Here is a 26,821-nt window from a genome sequence, read left to right on the forward strand (position 1 = left end):
TGATTCATAGCATATGGTCACGCATGTTTCCACTTTTGTGGATGGATTCCTATTCACGGCATATGGTCACGCGTATTTCCACTTCTATGGATGGATTCTTAGTGGTGGATTGGGTGTGCCAATCCTGTGATGTCCTCTTGATAGGGTAGGATGCTTGTGCAGACTTAGTCAGCTCAGATATGGCAAATTTGGTGTTAATTTGGGGTAGTTGAGATATTTTAGTGGTTTGATAATGTAACACCCCGTGTTATTCTAGCCTAGATTAAGTTTGCCGACTATAAGAAAGACAGAGGAAAAATATGATTGTTGCCTAAGAGTACGAGACAACCTATGAGTCATAGGAACTCCTATGGATTCGTAGTATTGGAATTGAATTTTGAAATCTGGCCAAGACTAGAAGTGAGTCTATGAGTCTATCGACGACTTTTAGAGAGGTCTACGACCTATAAGGATGAGTCATGGGATCAAGTCTAATTTGTGGGGAAAAAAGTTTAAGTCTCAGTAATTTGATTATGAGTCAATAGGACGATCTGTACAAAGAATTACGAGTCATAGAAATGACTCGTAGAGACCCTTTGCACTTAGCCAAAATTTGAGACTCCAAGTCAATTCTATGAGTGAAGTCGATGACTCAGCAAAGAGTTTACGAGTCATAGACATGACTTGTAAAAGAGATATATAGACTCAGAGATTTAGAGTCTAAAATTATTGCTAGGACGAAAAGGGTCTATGGCCCATAACACTTTCTATGAGTCATAGGATTGAATCATAAAAACGTTTATAGAATGTAACCCATCTCTAGTACTGGTCTTCTACGAGTCGTAGAACTGATCCGTAGATGGCTAGTATTAATATTTATGAAGGGCATTCGTGTCTTTTACCATCCTTCCCAAACTAAAACCTTGCGTTTTAGGACTAAATTAAGTCCCTTATCAAGATCCTAAATGCCTAAACTCTCATTAACACTTAGACTAATTGAGAGTGAGGATTTAGAGAAGAGGAGAAAGGCTAGGGTTTGAGTTCTTCAAGAGAGGTCTTCAACTTTTGAATTTTCTTCAAGTTCCAGGTACATAAGGCTATCCATAACGTGGATTGAGTTCATCCATGTGCCTTACATCTTCAGTTTCTTTGTTGACATGAGTTTCAAAGTTCCATGAATCGAATTCTTGAGTTATCTATCATTCTTATTGAATTCTTACATAAACTTCATTGTGTTATTGTATATGTAATACGATATTCTTTAATGAGTTTCTTGAATTGAGTCTTGCTGAGAGTGTGGGTTCGTGTTTGTTTTCGCATGAACTCTAATTGAGATTTTATTATATATTACCCATTGAAGGAATTTTAAAGAACGAGTTGTGAATGTTTTGCATTAAATATTTTATGCATTTATTTTTAGTTTAAGGAATAACAAGTGTCGTCTTTGACTGAGAAAGAGTTTGAGTATGAGTTGAGAAATCTCTTGAGTAGAATCTTGAGTATGAGCATTCTACGTATAAATGAGTTGAGCAATATTTCATTAAAACATCTATTTTGAAATTAAGTTGAGAAGTCAAATTAGATTTTTATTTAAAATGCATTCTTTGAGTTGAGTTTTGAGCTAAGTCCAAAAGAGAGTAAATGAGTACTTTATGTATATGAGCATAATAAAATATTTTTGGAGTAGTATTGAGCACCGATATGAGGTGAGCCCATAAAATACGTAGCCAGCGTGTGGTAGAGGTCATGCATCTCAAGTCCCAAAATGATGGACTATGATTGATTTTGGATCCATTGAGTTGAGCGTCCTTTACACTGGCTAGGTATTGGACGGCTGCTGCAATGGCAGATCTTAAGCATTGTACCATCACTAGCCTATAAGTGATGGTTATTAATTACAGAACCTCCCATAGATTAAATTATCATACTTCCTATATGGATTTATATCTCTTATTGTATATTATTTAAAGCATTATATTATTCTACTTCATGCTATATTGAGTTGAGCTATTTTCATAATTGAGTTCTATGAGTTAATTTGAGTTGAGTATCATTGGTAAGTTTCCTTTCATCCATTTTACATACTCATACATTCCACGTAATTACACTATTTGTTTTGCAATATTTTAGGATGCAGATATAGGTGATAGAGGTAGTCAACTGGTGCATCATCGAAGACCAGATCCAACTCAGCTTTTGGTGAGACCTCCTTGCATTCGTAGGGCTTCATATATGTTTCCTTCATTTTTCATTATATTGATTGTCATTTGAGGTATCCTTGGACTTGTCTTGGGTCCTCTCTAATATTGAGTTAGAGGCTTTATAGACAGAATCAGAGTTGAGTTAGATGAGTTAATTTGAGAGTTTGATTTTTTAAAAGAGGCTTCATTTCATTATTGTGTATATGAAATTGAGTCACTTCTTGCTTGTGTATTTTTCAGCATATTAGTTCATTATTCGTGATGTTTTGAGTGCCCACTTGAGCTATCTGTCTTTTGAGTTATATTAAACCTTCCGCTAATAGTTCGGATGTGTGATTGGACCAAGTAGTATGCTTGGGGACCAACAATGGTCTTCTAGTGCTGGCCACATCTAGGGTACCCTCCCAGGGCGTGAAAAACTTGGTATTAGAGTACAGAGTTCAAGAGTCCTAGGGTGTCTATGAAGCCGTGTCTAGTAGACTCTTTCTTATTAGAGTGTCTTGCACTACACTTATAATCAGGAGGCTATAGGGCATTAGGAATTATTTCACTTCTTTTATACTATGAGTTTGTGCTAAAGATTTTAAATCTAAAAGTTCTTTCCTAATTCATTTGTTATGCATTACAGATATTACCTCCTAAATGCACCATTAGTCAGAGAAACACCACCAATATTGAGGTTCCACAGATTAAGATTCCCCTACCATATAGGTGAGGACTAGAGGCCGACCTACATGGTCTACTAAGGTAACCCAAGAGCCTACCTCTCAGTCTATACCAAGTTCAGAGGCAGAGTTTTAAGGATCGATTGATATGCTTACTCAGTTGGTAGTTGCTTGAAACCGTAGCCAGAGTTATCCATCTCCTAGATCTAGTTCTTAAGATCTGTCTTCTTCCATGAGGATTCATGATTTTTTGAGAATGAATTCGTCAGTCTTCACGGGTTCTAAGGTTGAGAAAGACCCCAGAATTTCATCAATGAGATGTGAAAGCTTCTAAAAAAGATAATGCTATGAAGATTGAGGGGGTTGAGTTGGTATCTTATCAGCTCAAGAACATGGCAAAAATATGGTACAACTAGTGGGAGAAAGGTAGAGGTAAGAATGTTGAGCCTACAGTTTGGGATGAGTTCAAGAGAACTTTCCTTGATCACTTCTTTACCAGAGAGTTGAGGGAAGCAAAGGTATAGGAGTTCGTGAATCTGGAAAAAAAAGGGCTAACAATAAAGGAGTATGGTTTGAAGTTCATCCAACTGTCCATATATGTTCCATAGATGATCCCAGATATGGGGTCTAAGATAAAGAAGTTTGTCTACGACTTGGGCAGACATGTGAAGAAAGAGTGTAAGTTATCATTACTAATTTTGGGCATGGACATTTCCAGGCTCATAGTCTATGCTCAGCAGGTTAAGAAGAATAAGTGGAATGATACAAAAGAGCACTTAAGCAAGAAAGACAAATAAGCTGGGCATGAGAATGAGATGAGACAAGGACAACAGGTCCTTCTTTCAGAAAAAATCATCTAGCTACACTACATCGACAACAAGTGTACCTACCCCTAACCACATGTATGATCATAAATCCCAGAGTCACCAAAATTCCAGAGCTCAGGGTTCCCAATCCTAAAGGAGTGTGGCCCAGGGACTGAAGGAGAAGCCACCCTACAGAAAATATGGTAGACTTCATTTTGAAGAGTGCAAAGGGGGTATCAAGGGTTGCTATAACTGTGGTAAGGAGGTTCATTTCTAGAAGGATTGCCTGATGTTGGGAGACATAACTCAATCTTCTTCTATGGCACCACCAAGCCTGGGTAACTAAAAGGGTGCTACTACAAGCATAAGCGGAGGTCCAAACTGCCTATATGCTATGGCTAATCACTAGGATCAGGAGAACTTGCCAGATGTTGTCACCGGTGTGCTACGAGTATTCTCTTTTGATTATTATATTTTTCTTGATCCAGGTGCCTCTTTGTCATTTGTGATCCCTTATGTGGAAAATAAATTTGACAGAATTCCTGAGTGTGTACTTGAGCCCTTCAGTGTGTCCACTCTTGTTGGTGAGTCTATCTTAGCGGAGAGGGTCTATAAAGATTGTATCGTGTCAATCTATCTCAAGGATACCATGGATGACTTAGTTGAGTTAGACATGGTTGATTTTAACATAATTCTTGGCATGGACTGGCTTTATACTTTTTATGCCTATGTCGATTATAGGACTTGGGGGGTTAAGTTCAGTTTCCCAAATGAGCTTGTCTTAGACTGGAAAGGTAGTCTTTCCATGCCAAAGGGTAAATTTATCTCCTACCTTAGATCCAGGAAGTTGATCTCTAAAGGGTGTATTTATCACATCTTTAGATTCAAGGATGATAGTGTTGAGTCCCCTACTCTTGAGTCAATTCCGATTATAAATGATTTCCAAGAAGTATTTCTTGAGGATCTGCTCAGAATCCCTCCTGATAGAGAGATAGATTTTAGGATTGATGTCCTTCTCGATATGCAACCTATCTCTACTCTTCCATATAGAATGGCTCCTACCGAGTTGACAGAGTTGAAAGAGAAACTTAAAGATCTCTTAGATAAGGGGTTTATTAGGCCAAGTATCTCACCTTAGAGCGCTCCTGTCCTATTTGTGTGAAAGAAAGATGGATCGTTGAGAATGTTCATTGATTATCATCAGCTGGACAAGGTTACTATAAAGAATAAGTATTACCTTCCGAGGATTGATGATCTTTTTGACCAACTTCAGGGTGCCACTTATTTCTCCAAGATAGATCTCAGATCAAGCTATCATTGGCTGAAGTAATAGAGTGTGACATCCTAAAGATAGCCTTTAGTACCAAGTATGGTCACTATGAGTTTCTAGTCATGTCTTTTGGTTTGACTAACGCTCCTGCAGCATTTATGGACCTCATGAATAGAGTGTTCAAGCAGTATCTAGATATGTTTGTGATTGTATTTATTAATGACATACTGATCTATTTGAGGAATGAAGAGGAGCATGTTAACCATCTCAAGATTGTCCTCCAAAATCTCAAGGAAAAGAAGTTACATGCTAAGTTTTCCAACTGTGAGTTCTGGCTAGCATCTGTGGCATTCTTAAGCCATATTATTTTTAGAGATAGTATCTGAGTTGACTCATAGAAGATTGAAGTTGTTATGAAATGGCCAAGGCCTACAACCCCGACTGACATAAGAAGTTTCTTGGATTTAGCCGGCTACTACCGTAGATTTGTTAAAGGGTTCTCATCCATATCTTCACCATTGACTAAGCTAACTCAAAAGAAGGTCAAGTTCTAATGGTCAAATTCTTGTGAGGAGAATTTTTAAGAGTTGAAAACAAAGGTGACTACTGCTCCAGTGCTATCCCTACCTGAGGGAACGGATGGTTTTGTTATCTATTATGAAGCATCCAGAGTTGGATTGGGTTGTGTGTTGATGTAAAAGGGAAAAGTGATAGATTATGCTTCTAGAGTAGCTTAGAATTCATGAGAGAAACTACCCGACTCACGATATTAAGTTGGCAGCCGTAGAATTCTCTCTCAAGATTTAGCGTTATTACATTTATGGCATGAATGTTTATGTGTTCATAGATTACAAGAGCCTAAAATATGTGTTTACACAAAAAGGAGATGAACCTGAGACAGAGAAGATAGCTTGAGTTGCTCAAGGACTATGATATGAGCATTCTATACCACCTAAGTAAAGCTAATGTTGTTGTTGATGCTCTTAGCAGGTTATGTATTGGGATATGGACCATGTAGAAGAGGGAAAGAAAGAATTATATAAAGAGGTGAATACGCTTGCATATTTGGGATTTCAAATTATTGACTCTAGTAACGGTGGTACTATTGTTCAGAATAGACCTGCATCATCTCTAGTTGTAGAGGTAAAGGAAAAGCAATATCAAAATCCCTTTCTCCTCCAAATGAAAGATGACTTTACAAGTAACAAGTTATCCCTATATGGAGTCCTCCCAAGGGAGAAATCCAATCCAATGGGTCACTGGGACTAGGCTTGACATCAAAGACAGAGAAAAGTGTATAAGCGCAAAAAAGGAAAATTGCCTGGGAAAATAATCCCAAGGGAAGCTTCTCGCTAGTACTTTGCCCCACCACTGAACATTGCGTTGCTATGATCAATAAACAGCCTTAAAGTGGTTCTGAATGACCTTGAGGAGGCCCCGGCGCAGCACCTTTCCCGCTAAAAGGATCTATGAAAAGAACGTCGCACTAAGAATTCCTATCCCATTAATAAAGTACAGATAAATAATCTATTCCAAGTCTGACTTTTAAAGCATACGTATTGAAAAAAACCTTTGGCTTTGGACTTTCTTCTTTGATAGATCTTTCCTCTCAAAATAGCATAAGCAGAAGGTGGTGGCTTTTGTCCAAATGGGGAGATGGAGTGTTGAGGTATTGAGAGAGATTGTGTGTTCCATGTTTTGATGGCATCCGAAAGATAATCATGGCAAAATCCCATAATTCCAGGTATTCCATCCATCGAGGTTCTACAAAGATGTACGAGAACGTGAGAGTAGTATATTGGTGGAGTGGAATGAAAAGCGATATAGCAGAGTTTGTGTTCAAATGCCCGAATTGCCAACAAGTCAATGTTGAACATCAAAGGCCTTGTAGCGTAGCTCGGAATATTGAGATTTCAAAAAGGAAATGAGAGAAGATAAATATTGGCTTTATTACAAGTCTACTGCGGTCCTACAGACAACATGACTCTGTTTGGTGATTGTGGAAATGATGACCTAACCAGCCCATTTTTTGCTAGTTAAGACTACGGACACCGAAGAGAAAAATGCTAGACTATATCTTTGAGGGATTGTTATAGTGCACAAAGTTTCTTTATCTATATCTTTCATGACCCAACCCCGTAGGCCATGATTGGTGCCTGAACTGGATACTCATATACACACCTATTATCTCTAATCGATCAACACTAACATGATATAGAATTTATACTGATGGAGCATCATCTCAAAACTTTCATATATATATATATATACCAAAACCACCTGTCTCGTGGGGAGTCATCATTGTCAAAATATAAGATAACATAGTATGTAAGAAGACAAGGCTGCCACAATACATAACATTCCTAAAATAAATATGTACATACGCAAGCCGACAAGGCTGCCATTACGAATGGGAAGGTTCCAAAATATAAGTCATACTAGCATAACTGGATAACATCTATATACAACCCACACATGTTTACAGACCTCTAAAAGTATTAACAGTAGCATATGGCAGGACAAGGCCCCGCCGTACCCCTAGATAAACAAATATATACATCAAGAGATCGATACCAAAAGTCTATGCTCCGCAACAATGGAGCACTCTAAAATAGCTGAGTGGAAATCCTAAGCTGGTGGATCCCCAAAATGAATATCTATACCTGTAAGCATGAAATGCAGCCTCCCAAAGAAAGGGGGTTAATACAAAATATGTACCGAATATATAAAGTATAAAATACCATAAAGGAAATCACATATGAAATAGAGATTCAAGAGACAAGTATAAAATCAATAAATCACGGTACTTGTATTTTATAAATGAAGTCATACATATCATGGTCATATGAGATACCCGACTCATTATGAGACTCGGTGAGTAAAGTCGTGTACACATATATCGTATCTGGCCCTTCATGGGACTCGATGCCATAATCATATCGCCATATCATCATAACATCATATTATCATATCATGTACCCGACCCTCTATTAAGGAACTCGGTGAATAATGTAGTGGAATCCATACATGATAACATACCCTGCCTATCATAGTACTCGGTGGATAATACAATAATAATATGCAAGAATAGGGTATCATTAGAAACCATGTGTAATTTGATCATCATCAGAGACTTAATGGAATAATCAAAATGAACCATCATTTGAAAACCAAGACAATAGTCATTTCAAGTACTCTTGTATTGTCAATAAGAATTTTATCAAATATGGATTATACCGAAATATGGATTATACAAAAATATGAGTTACACCAACTAGGATGGCTGGAAGCATACACAGGAGTCAAGACATAACGATATAAGTTATGAAAATCAAAAACATTAGCCATCCTAGTATATCCAAGAATAAGAGTTTCTTTTGAATTTATACATTCGTCGTCCGTTTGTTTCATATGGATCATGCCAAAAGAAAGAAAGGTTAGCTTTACATACCTTAAGCGTTTACTTGCACACAATATGTAGATGCTGCCCAATATTTTCTCAACCTATATTAAAACATTAAGCACTACGGTTAAGCTATGGAAAGGCATAAAACATACTTTATCATTAGTAGGTTATTTCTAAAAACAATTGGACAGCACCTCCCCTATACAACTCACTTTCCCCAATTCCAAACCAGACATACAATCACCAAGCAACATCAATCACACATTCAAATACCATGCCAACACAAGCCAAGACAATATTCAAAAATACCCCGAACAACCCACATAACCTTTGACTTTCATTAGTTATCTACATGACGACTATGGTGCTATCGAATTACTCATAATAGGTTGCAACAACCACATCTTATTGAAATTATTTATAACAACCCAATAATTAACCATACGATGCATAATCATAGCTAAACTTAATCTTTCAAGTCAACACAAGCAGCCACACATTACAACCAAACCTTAACTCAATTATAACTCCAACTTGACATATCGAATTCTTTCATTTTCATAATATAATCAGCCACAATAATAGCTACAACATTAGTCAAAATTAATCCACCATTCTTGGCTTAGAACAGTCCCAACACGACCTAAATGGAAATCTAACATTAACATATACAATCCCTTCACTTTTAACACATAATCCAACAACAACAATCATCCCAATCTAATTCAAGCAACTCCAATTCTATCCATTTCAACACCAACACTAATCATGGAGTTTTCTTACATCCAATTCCATTTAGTACAAGTTAACCTCTTCATCATAACATTATTTCTAGATTAGAGCAGCCCACATTCATAACATCAAACAACTATCCAAATCCACATACAACTATTACATCTTAAGTCACCTTTAATGATCCATTGTCTTAACATTTTCATTGAAACATTGCTACAACAACCCAACCAACATACAACACAACATGTAACCTTAACTATCATTAATCTTTCAAGCTCAACAAGAACAACAACAACATACCAAAACAATCCCTAATTAACCACATAAATATGCTCAAAAATATTATGAACACCTACAACACGCCAAGCAAACCACCTCCAAGTTTTATACGTTATTTCATACAATCTTCTCATCTAATTTGATGACATATAACAGCAGCCCCATGAAAACAACATCACCCATTTAATTGCAAGAAAACCATGGTAATGTTACACCAAGTTCTACAACATCCCACAAATAATTACAACTTCAACTTTAACCACTAATTACCTTCATAGAATCCATAATATTAACAATCAAAATACTAAGCAAAATTAATTCACTATTTTTCTACACCAAACATCCCCCAACGTCTCCCATATGCTTCAATCATCAACACCCATAATTTCATATATTTACCAACTCATACAAGTTCAAATTACCTCCAAAATGTGTAAAACAAAGATTAAATCTTACCTTAAGCTATAAGGACACAACTTGCTTGAAATTGAGGACTTGATTCATCAAAGTTTTTGTATCCCTAAATACTCCATTCTTACTTCCATCCACATAAAAAATAACCACACTTGACCCTATAATTTCTCCCTCAAACTTAAGCCTTGGCCTAGACCCTCTTTCTCTACAACCCTCACTTTTCTCTCTAAGTTAATTTGGTCAAGAAGAAGAATGAAATAATTTTTAGCATTGTCCTTTAAGACTTAGTCTTTTAATTCTTTCTATAGGTAGCCCCTATCCTTCCACGTGACATCATCTACATGTCTTCTATCTATTTTATTAATTAACTAGAATTTATCCATCTTATTAATTAACTAATTCAGGTGGAGACCACACAAGTACTTAGGCTAATTAATTTAATAAATCACTAACTCTTATTTAGTCATCTAATCCCAATTAAATGAACTCCAAATCTCCAAAATATTTTCTAATTAGGATTGGAAATTAAAGATTTCTACTTTGTATCCGAAAATGATCTCATCTTTAACTTAAGACAATTCTCTTCCTACTGACTCGACGTATGAAAATATGGGATATAACAACATCTCAGATAGGGGATCTTAGTTCACTGCTCAATTTTGGAAGTCATTCCATAAAGGTTTGGATTCAAGAGTGAACCTTGGTATTGTTTTTCATCTACAGACAGATGGCCAGGCAGAACGTACGATACATACTTTGGAGGATATGTTGAGAGCCTGTGTCATTAATTTCAAAATTAATTGGGATGATCATTTACCTCTTATTGAGTTTGTATACAATAATATCTTCCATTTGAGCATTCAAATGGCACCGATTGGTTGGTTTGAGGTTGATGAAGCTGAGTTGATTGGACCAGACTTGGTTCATCAAGCTATGGAGAAAGTAAATATCATCCAGGAGAGGTTAAAAACTATACAAAGTCACCAAAAATCCTACACTGATATTAGGAGGAGTGATTTAGAGTTTGAAGTGCACGATTGGGTATACTTAAAAGTTTCACCCATGAAGGGTGTGATGAGATTTGGAAAAAAAGGAAATCTTAGTCCCTACTTTATTAGTCCTTACAAGATTGTGAAGAGGGTGGGTAACATAGCCTATGAATTGGAGTTGCCCCCAGAGTTAACAACTATTCATTTTGTGTTTCACATCTCTATGCTTAAGAAGTTTTTGGGAGATCCTTCACTTGTTGTCCTGGATGATTGCATTGGGGTGAAAGAGAACCTGAGTTATGAGGATATTCCAGTTCGAATCCTTGATCGTTAGGTTCAGTAATTGAGAACCAAGGAAGGAGTGTCCGTCAAAGTTCTATTGTGAAATTAGTTTGTTGAAGAAGTTACATAGGAAGGTGAAGAAGATATAAAAGCTAGATACCCTCATCTATTCATGCCTCCTAATGATAATATTGATGGTAATGTCCCTTTTTCCTATCATTGATTTGAAGTTCCTTCTAAGTAGAGTATTCGATGTGTATTATTGAATCCAAGTAGTTATTGTTTGATCGATGGAGTATATGAGTCTTGATTGTATTCATGCCTTGAGTAAACTCGTAGATTGATCTTCATATGAGGACAAATGATCCCAAGAGGGAGATATTGTAACACCCCATATTATTCTAGCCTGGACTAAGTTTACGGACCATAAGAAAGATAGAGAAAAATTAAGTGGTGCCTAAGAGTATGAGTCAAACTATGAGTCATAGGAACTCCTACGGATCGTAGGAATGACTCTAGTGTTGGCATTTAATTTTGAAAATTTTCTAAGACTAGAAGTGAGTATACGATTCTATTGACGACTCGTAGAGAGGTCTATGACCCGTAAGAATGAGTCGTGGGAGCAAGTCTAATTTTTTTTTTAAAGAAAGCAAGCCTCAGTACTTTGGCGATGAGTCAACTGAATTATCCATAGAAAGAAGTACGTGTCATAGAAATGACTTGTAGAGACCCTTGACGAGACAAAATTCGAGAATCCAAGTCACTTCTATGAGCTAAATTGATGACTCATCAAAAAGTCTACAAGGCATAGACACGACTCGTAGAAGAGAATAAGAGACTTAGGCATTCAGAGTCTAAAAATGTATCCAAGATGAGAAGGGTCTACGACAAAAAATACTTTCTACAAGTCATAGACTTGACTCATAGAAACATTTGTAGACTAAAACCCATCTCTATGACTGGTTTTTTATGACTTGTAGAAGTTTCTACGAGTCGTAGAACTAATCCATAGACGGCTAGGGTCTATTTTTATGGAGGGTATTCATGTATTTTCACCCTTCCTAAAATAAAACTCTAAAATTTTAGGACTAATTAAGTCCCTTATAAGTATCCTAAACGCCTAAACTCTCCTTAACACTTAGAGACGAGGCGAAAGGCCATGGTTTTAGTTCTTCAAGAGAGGTCTTCAACTTTTGAATTTTCTTTAAGTTCTAGGTATGTGAGGTCACCCATAACGTATATTGAATTCATCCACCTGCCCTACATCTTCAGTTCTCTTAGTTGAGATGAGTTTCAATGTTCCATGAATCGGGTTCTTGAATTATCTATTATTCCTATTGAGTTCGTATATAAATGTCATTGTGTTATTGTATCTGTATTATGATATTCTTTGATGAGTTTATTGAATTGAGTCTTGTTGAGAGTGTCAGTTCATATTTTCATTCATATGAACCCTAATTGGAATTTCATTAGGAGTTTTAAAGAACGAGTTGAGAACATTTTGAATTAAATATTTTATGTATTTATTTTGAGTTTAAAGAATAGCAAGTGTCATCTTTGATTGAGAAAGAGTTTGAGTATGAGTTGAGAAATCTCCTGAGTAGCATCTTGAGCATGATCATTCTAAGAATAAACAAGTTGAGGAATATTTCATTAAAACGTCTATTTTGAAATTGAGTTGAGAAGTCAAATTATATTTTTATTTTAAATGCATTCGTTTAGTTGAGATGAGTTGAGTTTTGAGCTAAGTCTAAAAGAGACTAAATGAGTATTTTGAGTATTTTACTCAATTGATATATATGAGCATACTAAAGTATTTTGAAAGTAGTATTGAGCACTGATATGGGTTGAGCCCATAAACTACGTAGCCAACGTAGGGTAGAGGTCATGCATCTCAAGTCCCAAAATAATGGATTGTGATTGATTTTGGATCCATTTAGTTGAGCATCCTTTACCCTAGTATGTATTGGACGGTTGAGACAACGACAACTCTTAAGCGTTGTACCATTACTAGCTTATAAGTGATGGTTGTCGGTTAGAGAATCTCTCACGGAGTAAATTATCATAATTCCTATATGGAGTTATATCTCTTATTGCATATTATTTAAAGCATTATATTATTCTACTTCATGCTTTATTGAGTTGAGGTACTTTCAGAATTGAGTTCTATGAGTTGAGTTAAGTTGTGTATCATTGAGTATGTTTTCTTTCAGTCATTTTACATACTCGTATATTTCATGTATTGATGCCTTTTGGCCTTAGCAACCCATTCAATTCATGACATTGAGTCAATATATATTAATATAAGTAAATAAAATTTAAATATATCATGAACTATGCATTTAGAATTATCGTGTAAAAGCCCATAAGATTTCATTATTTAGAATTAAAATGCTAGTTTGAGAAATTATTTGAACTCTATGGGTGGAAGAACCCATGGATGAAAACCCACATACCTTATAGAGGAACTTGAAGAATAATTGATGAAGTCTTGATGTTAGGTCTTCAATGGGAAGCTTGACTCCTTTGAGTTTGAGAGATAAATTAGAGGTGATGATTTGAGAGAGAGGAGGATGAAGTTTAGGGTTTTGGAGAGGTAAAAGACTAAATAATGACCCCAAACAGGTCCGAGCCCATATATGTTTTTTAGGTAATTGTCCAAGATTCCCTTTATGAAACAAATATGGAAAATGGGTTTAGAACCCTGCAGGCTCTATAGTGGCATCCAGCGCCAGAGCCAAAACTACTACAGCTGATTTTGGGCACTATAGTGGCTCCCAGTGCTAGAGCCAAAACTATTGCAGCTAATTTTGGATGTTGTAGTGGTGCCCTGTGCCAGTCTGAAATCATTGTAGTGATAGTCTCTAGTAAAAATGTCATTACATTTTACTCCAATTCGGAATAAGGCAAACTTGATAGCATTAGAAAGAAGACTCAAAGACCTTTAATTTGATAGGTCATGGGACACTGAATTCATTATATACTAGGATATATGGGTGTTTGAAGTGGACCCTATTTCGAACTCATATGAAAACTTAGCCACTGAAAATTCTTTGGACTTGGATTGGTGTTAGAGATCCCTTATGACCCTAAAACATATCTAATACACTTCAAATAATTAAGAATTGATCCTAACTCATATATACAACTAGAAATCATCGAGTTCAATCCTATAAGCATATGAAGAATAGTTTGAGTCTTGGTATATAATTTTTTTGGGGTGTTACAGTAAGGTTTGAAGGTTTGTCTCCACATTCGCGAACATAAAAACCATATTTGTGGAGAGGAAATTAATGCCTGAATAGTAGAAATTTCTCAAGGACGGAAAATAGGCCATTTTCACCATTTTTATGATTTGAGAGCTCGTGGTGGCGATTTTAAAGAGATATTTTGAGGAAAAACTTTTGGGTAAGTTAGTTTGAAAATCAGTGATTTTGGTCTAGAAAGGGGTCTTTGTTCAAGAACTTGGGTTTTGATAAAATAATAATTATGAGTTGAATACAACTCTATCTTCAAAATGATTTTCCTAATGAATTTCAAATACTTCAAAGAATGTTTTCATGTAAAATTTTAAAGATTTAAACATCATTTTTTGAATCAAATTTTTGTGTCGTTTTGACCTCTTTTCCCAAATTTTGTGATTTTTGTGTCGATAGTTTCAGAATTTGATTGTGAATCATTATTTGAATAGATTGTGTTATTTTAGACTCTAATCGGAAAGGGAAGGCTCAAGTTATTGATTGACCTTGATTTGACTAAAGTAACTGAACTTCTATAACCCTGTAAATCTTGTAGTTTACTTGAACTTTTTTCGCATATGTGTTGGGGAGTAATGGAAAAAAAGTTTTGAATGATAATAATTAAATTATTCTTAATGAAATATCGGAGTTAGTAAAAAGTCTATGCGTGCTATGATTATGATTGAAAATGTAAACCTATTGACATGAACTTGAAGAAATACTATGATAGCCTAAATGTGATTGTGAGCTTGATAAAATTGCTCATTGTTGAATATGGGAAACTTGGAAATACTTATTCACCGATTGATCAATGACTGTGATGAAAAAGGGTTATAAAATAGAGACTTAATGACTTATAATGATGTGAATAATGTAATTGTTGATGTTGATATTTTATTGATAGTGTGATGTGAATTACATTAATATGAATTATGTTGTTACTGTGGACACTATCATTCTCTGATTATTTTGTGAACATGCTTATTTGCATTGATTCTAGAACACTATGATGAGACCTGATTGATGACTATGACGATGAAAAATAATTCTGGCGTTGCCGATGTGAAATGGTTTTGGTGGATACACGGTCCTTTTGCGGCCCCCATGGTTTCAGTCTATTCTACAATAGATGTGTATCAGTAGGACAGTCATCCATCACTTTATGTGACATCACATTGCATTGCATTACATCTTATCTGTCACTGTGAAGTTGTGTATGTGTCCTTTGTTTCTTTTTGATTGATTTGCTTGATAACGATGTGACTTATTTGGTGATGCGGATGAGCTATTGTTGATCTATGTGTTATACTAACTGTGTAGTATAGATTGGTCCTATTTTTGTGCAAGTAGTTGTTGAGGTGGTTCGGTTGGGGTGAAAGGAGTTCCAGTATCTATTAGATTTTTTCTTTTTTTTAGTTGGCTTGTCTACTACCGTATTATTGGGTACTCACTCCTTGCTATCTAAACTTGTGTAGGTTCCGAATCCGTATAATGGTTCAGTTTTCCTTCCATTATCCGAGGCTTTAGAGGAGACTTGAGAGGTAATTATTTTAGGCAGGCGATCTCCCTTGTCCTTTTTTTATTATGCTTTGTTCTATTTGAGAAACAAAGACATTGAAACTTGTACTTATTTTTATTTTCGTTGTATTAGAGGCTTGTACATGTGACAACTAGTCTTTGGGGTTTATTGTAGTTGACTAAGACTTCCGCTTAATATCTATATTTATATTATTTAAAATTACTTCTAAATTATATGTCCGTAATTATTGGATTTTAGGCGAACTTGTCCGGTAGGAATGGATAGTGTCATCACTCTCGGATTTGGGTCATAAATTTTTTTTTTCTTCTCTTTCATACATTTCTTACAAAAAAAATTGATCGAGTCTATATGTGATCTCATTGTTGAAGTTTGAGTTCATAGAAATTACAGAAGTTTGAGGTATTGTTATTTTTGTAATAGTTTATCTGTTTTATTTTGGAAGAAAATAATTCATACCCTCAGGTACATTGAGGGGATTAAGTTCCTTAAGAACACACAGTAGGTTCTGTGGACTCGGATAATTCTTTTTCTTTTCATCTTTATTGTTTCTGGTTTGCTAACATTAATATAGGACATAACAAAAAAACTCTGAAAAATATCCCATGATCATCAAACTAGTTCCATATTGCCATATCACATTTTCTATGTCCTCTCTTTTGATTATAACACATGATCCATTAAAAATGAAGAAAAAAAATGAGCATCCAACAACTTCTTAGATGATTGTTATTTCTATATTGGTTAAGACATAAAGTTAGGTAGACAAAATTTTAGGAGACATGTTATTTAAGTAAAAAAATATAAATACATTTTTTTTGAAACTTATGAAATATAATCAGATGTAATAAATATGATAAGATTATTAATTATCAAATAAATAGATTAATGAAAAGAATCAAATCAAAAAAATAAATATTTTTATAATAAATGGATATCTTAATAATAGTGTGACTTTTATATGACATTTTAAAAATGATTAACTACTTTTGAATACACCTAAATTTTACGCGATTTTTTACTTAGATATCTTAACTAAGACGCATTTTAAATCCCCATTCAAGTTATTCAAGAATTATTTTTTAGAGAATCCCAAATAAACATAAGGAGTGGAACGGGGTTCAAGTTTATTTTTGGCATACGGTCGAATCTTGGGTAGCATAAACAACCAAATATTTTTATGAACTCATGTTTAGGAGCTTTTTTAAATAAAATTTCATATGGACACTAGTCTTTTAAATTAGGTGTAGTTAGCCTTTTATGAGATAAAATGCTTGGTGACAAGCAAAACTCTAAAATTTGGACGGAAGTGAATCTTAGTGTAACTGAGTGTCGGCAATTTCAATAATATGTCGGTGTCTCCATTCAAAAAAAAGCTACTCTTTGTGGTGTATAAGGAGGGGATACCAAATTTTCGATACTTTGTGTTTTTAAATATGAGGATAGGCTTTCAAATTCACCACCAGTATTTGTATAGAATGAATGAATTTTTGTTTCAAATTGTCGCTCAAGCAAGGGATGTAAACTTTTGAAAACCTTAGCAACATCATACTTGGATTTTAATGTGTATAACCACATATATTTTGAAAAATGATCAACAAATAAAATATAGTAACATTTTTTATCAACAGACAACACCGCGGAAGGTCCCTATAAATCACTGTAAATTATTTATAAATGTTGTTTTCTTTGCAAGGAATTTTTAGAAAATGGTAACCTATGCATCTTATTTGAACAATGAGAATTATAGGCTGAAGTAGTTTTTGAATCTAAATATAGAAGAGAAAGATTTTACAAAAGCTTATTTAAAATGCGATTGTTGGGATGTCTCAAGCGTTGATGCCATAGGTTCAAAGGAATGGCCAAATTGCATTGAGGATGGGTGCTTTTACTTCCTAGTGGCAACTCATAAAGTCCACTTTTACTTTGCCCGCGTATCAAAGGTGCCCCATAATTAGATTCTTCACAAGATAATAAACAGGGAAAAAATCAATAGATGTTTGATTTTTGCAACAAAATTATGAGACTGAGATAAGATTTCTTTTTATGAAAGGGGCACATAAAGTATTAAGGTAAACTGATAATTAAATGCACATAAATTATCTTACCAGCCTGAGAAACTGGTATGGTATTACCATCACCCATTGAAACCATTAATCCTGTATAGTGGTTAAGTTGCGAGCATCAGATGTAATATGATGAGTGGCTCCAAAGTCGACAATCCAAGGTTTCTGTTATTGGTTTTGAAGTCCAGCATAGTTGGCACGTGCTTGGAGGTGATTATGGGAATGTGAGTGACAAACTCTTTCTGAGTGACAAGGATGATCACAGAGTTGACATCATAGTTCATTGCCTGAAGGTTGCTGCTGCCATTGTTGATTTCTCCTTAGTGGCCATTGTTCCCTGTTTTGTTGAGGGCACCACTTTTGATTGTTGTGTGAGGCATTATTTCCCCCGGTTTTTGCTGTTGTTGTGAGGAGAAGCTATGCTGGTCCATTGAGCAATTGTTGCAGTTATGAGAGGTAGTTTCTTAGATTCTTCATATTTGAGGAGAAGTTCATATCAATCAGCTTCTCATATAATTCCTCATAAGTGACAAAAGTATCACGGGATTTGATAGCAGTAAAAATATCTCGAAACTCGAGACCAAAATCGCTTAGAATCTTCACAATGAGTTTTTCATTTTTGACTGATCTCTGCCAGTTGTGATTTCATCATAGAGTGACCGAACCTCGCATAAATAATCTACTAGAGGCCGAGATTCCTTTTGGAGCCGAGCCAGCTAATCTCTGAGACTAAATATTCTAGTCTGAGACTTGTTAGCAAAAGCAGTATGGAGATGAGTCCATGCTTTATGAGCAGAAGATGATGTTGCAATAGTGGATGCAAGTGGTAGATCAACTAATGCCATGAGAGAATGTCGTATAAGTTGATCCTAGCAGAACCAGGTCTCGTAGGAGGATTTGGGGAGGTTTGGATGTTTTGAGTTATTGTCATGGGTGGTGAAGCAAAAGTTCTATCAAGATGGCCAAATAATTTGTGGCCATTCATGAGCATTGAAACCTGAGCCTTCCAGGTTGAAACATTATGACTGCCGATGAGCGGATTGGTAATTGCATGGTAAGATTGTCATGACCCAAGCCTAGGGCCTAGACGTGACATGGCAAAAGAGAAACACGAAAGTACCTCAAACAAGCCTCTTAGCATTTTTTTAACCTTTCATTGGTAATGACAATAAATAAACAAGCGGAAATTATAATAGTAAATCTTCAACTTACATATGTCCAATAATACCTCTAACTTTTATATTTAATGGGGCTAAGACAAGTCCCTAGCTCACCCTCAATCATAATAGAAATAAAAGTCATAGTAAGTGTCTAAAGATCTCAACATATCATAAGCTAGAAAGAAAAACGAGTATTATTCCCAGAATATGAAATCTCAACTAGCCACATGAAGGAGAACGAGGAGGAGCACCGGTTCCTACAGGGTGATATTATATACGCAAAAGAGTATGCGTTAGTACTTTGAATGTTCTAAAGATGTAAGCATGCATGAACATTGAGGAAATATTAAAACATTTATGTAATATGAAACATAATGCAATGCATGCATAATCAATCATATAAATATCCTTTAAAACATTTATTTTCTGGGAAAATAACCATAATCGACATTTAAGACCATGCGAGCTATTACATGGAATCCAACATAACCTCCTACGTTGGCTGGGGAGACTACTTGCGGGGTAGAGCTCCGTCAACTTCATTTATTTTTTTAACTTTAATTTTAAGGGCTATTTGTGGATCCATTAGCCTAAGCCTACAAGGTCTCCTATATTGGCACATAGTTAATGAGAGAAAGGGTTGCTACTAGGATTTCCTTACCAAATTACATCTCAACTATCCATTCGGTGCTAAGTCAATTCCACGGAATAGTTTAATACTTCAAAATAGTCACAACATATAATTGAGAATTCAAAACAACATATTCGATAGAATTGATCATTAAAACCTTTGATAATTCAAATATGCAAGAATTGTCCTTATCGCATAAAGAATCCATCATTCATATCATTTCATCATTCTTTCATTTCATAAGACTCTCTTTTGATCATAGATATTGCTTTCATAAACATTTATTTGGAGTCAAAGCATTCAAGTCAAACTTCATTAAAAACATAGTAAAACTAGGTGGGGTCAAATCACTTCAACATTAAAACATGAATGTAAATGAAATTATACATAAATACTTTGAAATCTATCAATTAAAAATCATGTTTTAAACAACCACCATGAATTTCAAGTACCTTTAAAGAGCTAAATAGAGAAAATACTTGCAAACCATCAATTCATACATATGAAATCATTTTGCATAAAAAGAGATAAATAATCATTAGTTTAACCATGATTCATGCTATTATGTAGAAATAAGAATTACCCTTAAGAAAATATTACTTGAAATCAAGAGATTTAATTGAAAGAATTTTGGACTACATGGATGGAAGAACCCATGGATAAACACCCATATAATTTAGAGTAAAGCTTAAAGAAAATAAACATAATTTATCATATAATCAAAATACTTTAGGTATGAGAGTGAAAGGAATACTTTCATTGAATCCTTACATACCTGGAATCCGAAGCCTTACTCGAAATAGAAGGACTTAATAAACACTCTTGAATCCTAGCATTTTCTCCTCACTGGAGCGTGTTGTGTACTACCCGGAGTATATTAATCACCGGAATAGTATTTCTACACTACTAAGAACTAAAACTATATTTTGAGAATGAATAAAAGAGTATATAAAGAGAAGAGTTACTTGAGAAAGCTTTATGAATAAAATGATGAAATAAGGTGGGTATTTATGGGTGTGAAGGAGGGACCCAACAATAATTGAAATAATTATAAAGAAAAATCTTAAAAATTAATAGAAGATTGTGATGTCATGGGTTATGTCAAATAGAGGACTATTGATGTCATGGTGATGTCAAATAGATCTAGATATTTCCATGGTTGGTGATATGAACTTTTTTTAACAGAATAGCGTTTGAAAAAGATAACTTCCTCATTAGGATTAGGTGTCCGTATATGAATTGTTGATCTAGAAGTCTATGTTCATGTCATTGAAGAATCAACCAATCCGGAGCATCTTACAGTGAGATATGATTTTTCTTATACAAATACTTTATTTTATCACAACATCATGTCTGCCAACAATTAATTTATTTGACCTACTTAACCTACGGAACATAAAATATGGTCTCATAAAAGTTGTAGATAATGATTTTTGGGTTATTAAAATTTTAAATCACCTAATTTGGACCATCCTATTAAAGGTTATGCCCAAAATACCGAAGCAATATCATTTTCATCGAGAATTGGAATATCATATACAATATTTTTAGGGGGTGTTACATTATCTCTCCCTTGGGAACATTCATCTTGGAATGAGGAAAGACTTATCTTGATTAGAGTTGAGTGTAAACCAACAATCCATCATTAATGCAATAGTGCAATTTAAAAAATTATTCATAACATATTTCACAATTTTGCAAGCATATGACAAGAAAAGTTGAAATGCAAGGATTTCAATTAATTGAGCAAGGACAACTTAATACCTTAGGTTTGGGTAAAGGGAAAAAGATGACGGTATCACTTCATCATATCCGCTTACACTTCCGCTTCCCTTGTAGCACTTTCAATTTGTTGATTCCTCCAAAGGACTTTAACAGATGAAACTTCTTTGTTCCTCAATCTCTTAACTTGCCCGTCCAAAATTTTGACTTCAACTTATCCATAGGTCAAATTTTCTTCAACATTCACTACTCTCAAAGGAACAATAGAACTAGAATCACCTACACATTTTCTCAACAAAGACACATGAAACATCAGATGAACCATGGCCATTTCCAATGGCAACTCCAACTCATATGCAACCTTGACAACATGACTCATGATTCTATAAGGCCATACATACCTAGGGCTCAAATTTCCTTTCTTAACAAACCAAACCACACCCTTTATGGGTGAAACCTTCAGATACACCCAATCGTCCACATTAAACTCAAGATCCCTTCTTCTAGTGTTGGAATAGGAATTTTGACGACTTTGAGCCATCTTCAACCTTTATCTAATGATATTCACCTTATCTAAAGCATCAAGCACCAAATTTGGTCTCAAAAAGGTCATCTCACCTACTTCGAACCAACCAACCGAGGATCTACATCGTCTCTCATACAAAGCCTCAAATGGGGCCAACTCAATACTTGAGTGGTGACTATTATTATAGGAAAACTCGATGAACGGTAGATGATCATACCAATTTCCTTTAAACTCCAACACATAAGCCCTTAACATATCTTCTAGTGTTTGAATTGTCCTTTCAGCTTGCCCATCCATTTGAGGATGGAATGCGGTGCTCAATTTTACCTTAGTATCGAGGCTCTTTTGAAATGATCTCCAAAAGTAAGAAATGAATTGGGCACCAAAATATGAAATAATTGATAATGGCACACCATGCTACCTTACCAAATACTGAATATACAACTTGGCATAGTCTTCGGCACTATAGGAAGTATTAACCGATAGGAAGTGAGCTGACTTAGTCATTCTATCAAAAATTACCCAAATTGAATCATGATGCTTCTGGGTATGAGGCAAACCCACTACAAAATCCATATTCACATCTTCCTACTTCTAAATAGGGATTTTAATGTCTTGGGATAGGACACTCGGCCTCTGATGTTCAGCCTTCACTTGTTGGCAATTCGGATATTCGGAAACGAACCTTGCTATGTCCTTCTTCATTCTACCCCACTAATAGAACTCTTTTAAGTCTCGGTATATTTTCGTCTAACCGGAATAAATGGAGTACGTAGAATTATGAGCCTCCATCAAGACTGAACTCCTTAGACTATCAACATCCGGAACACATAGCCGACCTTGGTAATATAGTACCCTATCTCCCCCTTGGGAAAATACCTCTATCTTTTTTTCCTTTACCAACTTATTTAACTCAATAAACGTCGGGTAAAGATCTTGCTTTGATTTAACATCCACCACCAAAGAGGATTCGAACCTATTTTGAAAAACATACCACCATCAGCGGTACCACACAACTTCACCCCTAATCTAGACAACCGGTGAACATCTTTGACCAACTCCCTCTTCCCTTCATCTACATGGGCCACACTCCTCATAGATACTCTATTAAGTTCATCGGCAACCACATTGGCTTTACCCGGATGATAGTGCACACTTATGTTATAGTCCTTAAGGAGTTCTATCCACCTCCTTTGCCTTAGATTAAGGTCCTTTTGGGTGAACACATATTAAAGACTTTTATGATCGGTATACACATACACATGCACACCATAGAAGTAATGCCTCCAAATCTTTAGAGCAAAAATAATGCCCGCTAATTCAAGATTATGGGTAGGGTAGTTACCCTCATGCACCTTTAATTTCCTAAAAGCATAGGCTATGACCTTGCCGTTTTGCATTAAGATACAACCTAAACCAATCTTTGAAGCATCACAATAAACTACAAACCCTTCTAATCCTTTTGGTAGAGTCAAAATAGGAGCAAGATAAGTCGATCTTTCAAGGTTTGGAAACTCTTCTCATACTCATCCATCCATATGAATTTGGATTTTTTGGGTCAATTTCATCATAGGAGATGAGATGGAAGAAAACCATTCGACCAACCTTCTATAGTACCCAGCTAGACCCAAGAAGCTCCTAATGTCTGAAGGAGAAAATGGTCTAGGCCAATTCTTGACTGCCTCCATTTTCTTAGGATCAACCTTGATCCCATCATTAGACATTATATGACCAAGAAATGCCACCTCCTCAACCAAAATTCACACTTACTAAATTTTGCAAAGAATTGCCTATCCCTCAAAGTTTGAAGCACAAATCTCAAGTGAATTTTATGTTATTCCTCACCCTGAGTGTAAATTAAAATATCATCAATAAAGACCCCACAAAAGTATCAAGGTAAGGTTTGAACACCCTATTCATCAAGTCCATGAACACCGTCGTCTCATTCGTTAACCAAAAATGCATCACCACAAACTCTAAGTGACCATACCTTATTTGGAAAGCTATTTTGGGAATGTTACACTCCCTCACCTGAAGTTGGTGATAGCCGAACTGAAGGTCGATCTTGGAGAAGTGACTTGCCCCTTGCAATTGATCAAATAAGTCATTTATTCTAGGGAGTGGGTACTTGTTCTTAAAGGTCATCTTATTTAATTACCGGTAGTCAATGCACATTCGAAGTGACCCATCTTTCTTTCTCAGAAATAACATTGGAGAACCCCATGGAGAAATATTTGGTCTTATTAACTTATTTTCTAACAAGTATTTTAATTGTTCCTTCAACTCTTTCAATTTTGCCAGGGCCATCCGGTAAGGAGGAATAGAGATAGGTTGGGTATCGAGAAGTACATCGATACCAAAATCAACTTCCCTTTTGGGAGAGACATCGGGAAGGTCATCAGTAGAACTCATTTACTATGGAAATCGACTCAAGAGGTGGACTTTCGGATTCGACATCCCTAACCCTCACAATGTGGTAAATACAACCCTTAGAATTTATTTTTTGGGCCTTAAGACAAGAAATAAACTTATCCTTCACCACTGAATCATGACCCTCCTATTCAATAACGGACTCATTTGGAAATTAGAACTTAAATCGACGAGTCCTACAATCTATTCAAGCATAAGATGCATGTAACTAATCCATCCCAATAATGACATCAAAATCTACCATGTAAATCTCAATGAGATCAAAAGGAATAACTTTATGCAAGATAGACACGGGATAACACCTATAGACCTTTGTAACAATAACCAACTCACCAACAGGGGTACACACCAAATAGGGCTCTAATAATATTTTGTGTGACACATCAAACCTATTAGCAAGGAATGAAGTAACAAACGATAAATTTGCACCCAGATCTAATAGTGCATATACATCAAAAGCAAAGACCTTTAACATACTAGTAATAACATTAGGTGCGTCCTCAACCTCTTTTCTCCCATTCAAGGCATAAAAGCGATTGGTGCGTTGGACACCTTCTTGGACTTGTTGACCATAAGAAATTTGTCCTTGAGTCCTACCACCACTACCCCTACAATACCTATCATGGTGGAACATCTTCCCATATATAAAGCATGCATTGGAGCCGGTTAAGCATTCTCCTTTGTGAGTCCTTCCACACTTGTTGCACGCAGGGAAAGTTTGAGCACCAATATTTTCTCTTAGAACCATTGGGTTAGCACCCTTGTTCTTGTTGAACCTTGGAGAAGGAGTATTGTTAGAACCTTGTCTCATAAACCATTTCCTACCTTGGCCTTTGTCATTGTTACCATAACCGGACCTTTGATGGTTAAACCCTCCACCATCCACTCTAGCCTTTTTGAACCCCCTTGATTTCTCTCATCTTCTCTTTTTCAATTTGTTCTGCGTAAGTCATTAACCAAGAGATATCCATCTCCTAGACAAATATGGTTATTTTGCACTCCTTGGACACCAAGCTTGAGACACCGGAAATAAACTTGTTCATCCTAGCTCTTGGGTTGGAGACTATGAAAAGAGCATACTTTGACACTTAGTGAATTTGAGAGCATACTCTCTTATGCTTATACTCCCTTGATGGAGTTTGATAAACTCTTGAATTTTGGCCTCCCTTATCTCTAATGAGAAGAAGCGGTATAGGAAGGCATCTTTGAACTCTTCCTATCCTATTGGACCCATTTATTCATCCCTCTCAACAACCCATTATTCATACCACACTCGAGCCATACCTTTGAGTTGATAGGACACTAGCTTGGCTTTCTCATTCAGTGGCACACCCATGATAGCCACAATCCAGTACACCTCATCAAGGAACTCTGTAGGGTCCTCATCTAGTTTAAAACCATTGAACTCAGGTAGATTCATTCTTTGGAAATCCCAAATCCTAAAGGCCGGATTTTGCATTTTGGGAGGAGGAACACCTTGATGCCCTTGGTTGTCTATGACTTAAGTCAACAAAGTAATGATATTGTGAAACTTGACATAGGTTACCCATTTCTCATGATATGGGGCATTGGGAACTAGAGGAGCTTAGTCCTCATCATCAACCCATACTCTTGGAGGTGCTCTTCCATGAGTCATTATCTAGAGAAAATGAAATGCATCATTAGTTAAAGGAAAGCTTAGGATACTCTAAGGCACGACATAAATTTGAAAGAAGTGAAAACTTTTCTAAATGTCTCATAGTCTCCTATTCATAGTTATGGCGCGCTTCACAACCATGAACAAGATCCTATTTGATGCGGTATGTTGGAATCCGAGGACTATTCAAAACCTCACGTTCTGATACCAAGTTTTGCACGACCCAAGCCTAGGTCCTAAATGTGACATGCCAAATGAGAAACCTAAAAGTACCTCAAACAAGCCTCTCAGTATTATTTTAGTCTTTCATAGGTAATGATAATAAATAAACAAGTAGAAATCATAATAGTAAATCTTCAACATACATATGTCCAACATACCTCTAACTTTTAGATTTAACGGGGCTAAAAAAAGTCCCTAGCTCATCCTTAATCATAATAGAAACAAATATCATAGTAAGTGTGTAAAGACTCAGCATAAGCTAGAAAGATAAAGGAGTATTGTTCCAAAACATAGGAACTCACCAAAAGTAGTCTTCAAATGAAATCTCAACTAGCTACGTGGAGGAGAACGAGGAGGATAACCGATCCCTACATGGTGATATCATGTACGCAAAAAAGTATGTGTTAGTACTTTGAATGTACTAAGTATGTAAGCATGCATGAACATTGAGGAAATATTAAAACATTTATATAATATGAAACATAATGCAATGCATTCATAATCAATCATATAGATATCCTTTAAAATATTCATTTTGTGGGAAAATGATCATAACCGGCCTTTAATACCATATGACCTATTACATGGAATCCAACATAACCTCCTACGTTGGTCGGGGAGACTAT

The sequence above is a fragment of the Solanum dulcamara genome, chromosome 7 (assembly GCF_947179165.1).
Source record: "Solanum dulcamara chromosome 7, daSolDulc1.2, whole genome shotgun sequence".
In the NCBI taxonomy this organism is placed as follows: domain Eukaryota; kingdom Viridiplantae; phylum Streptophyta; class Magnoliopsida; order Solanales; family Solanaceae; genus Solanum; species Solanum dulcamara.